This window comes from Pinus tabuliformis, chromosome X (assembly GCF_031772625.1).
Source record: "Pinus tabuliformis cultivar Carrire ecotype Pingquan chromosome X, CPIR1, whole genome shotgun sequence".
Taxonomy (NCBI): Eukaryota; Viridiplantae; Streptophyta; class Pinopsida; order Pinales; family Pinaceae; genus Pinus; species Pinus tabuliformis.
The window spans coordinates 528,041,074-528,043,312 of record NC_142308.1 but is presented as its reverse complement, the minus strand read 5'-3'; the positions used below and the strand labels follow the sequence as shown (position 1 = coordinate 528,043,312).

General features: G+C 41.3%; 1 pseudogene; it reads right to left on the bottom strand.

The window, feature by feature from the left end:
- Positions 1–1,073: 1,073 nt before the first annotated feature.
- On the bottom strand, positions 1,074–1,980 carry LOC149141037 (serine carboxypeptidase-like 26 pseudogene; annotated as a pseudogene).
- Positions 1,981–2,239: the final 259 nt, after the last annotated feature.

Sequence of the window (2,239 nt, the reverse complement as noted above, 5' to 3'; positions counted from 1 at the left end):
TTCCTCAACTCCCGCTCACAGTATCACAATAGCTGCTGTGCGTTTAAAATCACCACCTACAGCAGTTTCGTAGCGCGCTACGAAATTGCTGTGCAATCACAAAACACAGCTTTGAAATAAGACTTGCACAGACCACCAAAGTGCCGGAAACAAACACCAGATAATAATGTAATCTGCTCTCTATAGTCAAACAAAACATCTCAGCAATAATATCCTCTGCCTTGGCAATATCTTTGTTGAAGGCATGCAACACAGATCTCAATGATTGAAGAAATTGTAATGCCTCATCCAGTTCAGGGTTTAATGCCCACTGCCACATTCCAAGTTTCTTTTAATATATTCGAGCAAAGAGAAAAACTCCAGAACTTGAAGGGCTAACAGAGCTTGATAATTTCACTTCAAGTTTATCACGAGGAACAGAGGGCATTCCAGTTCTTCTATTATATCTTCATCCCAATAACAAGAATTAGATCTCTGTATTCTCCATCTTCATATTGGGAATCATCATCTGCTTGCCCATCCATCATCCTTCAGGTATAAGAAACAGGTTCATCATCTTCTTCATAAACATCATCACTGGCGACTTCTGAGACCATTTCTACAGAACATTCATCCAATGCCTCCTCCTGACCTTTAGACTTCCCAATGTTGGTGCATGCATCAACAGCTGCAAGAGCATCCAGCTTGCAGACACTTTGTTCAACAACCACATGACAATCAACCATACAAACACCCAAACTAATTGCTACGGTGTCTTTTACATTGCAAGCGCTCTCATTACCAGTTACTGGGGCATCAACCTTAGAGACACTCTCACGAACTGCAACAATATCATGGACCTTGTCATCAATCTGCGTATTTAAAATAGACACACCACCCTTGCAAACATTCAAATCAAGTCTCACAGGAGTGTCAACCGTAGAAACACTCTCATCAATTGCCATGGGTTCTTCAACCATGCCCAGGCTTTCATCTGTCCAGTTGTACCCTTTGAAATTGCAAATGCTCTTGATCCGATTATACTTTTGATCAGAAATACTAGCATGGGTCCAAGCATAAGCTACTATTCCTTCTCAGTCATGAAACTCATCCGTTTCAGGATTGCCCACAATGAAGCCTTTCAAATTGATGGAAGTGTATTTTGAGTGCTTGTGGCTTCGGTCATGGATAAGCTCTGCAAGCTGAGGTACATAATGGCCTGCATAGCTTTCTCCTCCTATGTAGAAATCATGGGTTTTATACTGTGGGAATCTCTGTAACCATCTCAGAAGGAATTCGTATGAATCCTCAGCAGTAAATTGATCATCCGGCGCCAGCAAATCAGAAGTAGTATTGGTATATGAAAATCCCACACCAACTGGAGATTCTAAAAAGAACAAATCCGCTTCTCTGTTCCAGGAATATCTGTTCAGGGAAAAGCCTGTCCCATTCGTTTCACCAGAAACGGACCCAATTCTTGTGCTGCTCCATAGCCGGTGGATGAGCATCCATGGAGATGTATTTTCAGTGGTAGGCGCACCTCCCGTGTCTTATTTGGAATAACACCCTGCAGCATCCGGGGTGCACACTGATATATATCATAAATAATCGCATAGTAAGCAGTTTGCAAGGGGACTATTTACATTATCTAAACCGCGGAAAGCTGTAACAATCAAACGAAAGACATCGCTCAACACATCATCATTATAAGTAGCCTCTGGCGTTGTGATTCTGGTGATTTCACTAATGCAGGTGGCCATCAGAAGTGCCACATCTCTATCCCGGTGTCACTAATAGTGGCGGCCTTGTGGAAATCAAATCCTTATAAAGACCACTTGACACATGGCATTTAATCCTTGCATTCCGTAAGAGAAAATTCTAATGCTGATATTGTCAAACAGTTTACGTGCATTCTCCACGCTCGAACAAAGATGCCGAAATCTCTTCCCAGATTACCTTTTCCTTCTCTGTTTTAAACCTATTTTCCATATTCCCACGCATTTCAATCAACTTCAAAGTCTCATGTTGTTTCTATTTGCCACGCTTCTTAGTTGGAGATATAACTGACAAGTCTACATTCAATGTTTCGGTGGGAACTTGAGAAACTCCAACAACAGATTTCGCATTTGAAACTTTTGATGTGTCAGACAATGTTATAGAAGGCACTGACGGAGATAAATGATCGATTATTTGTTGACTATTAGAATTTTGTTTAGAAGTTGTTGATGCTGAAACTTAAAGGACCTTCACTCCTGCTGCT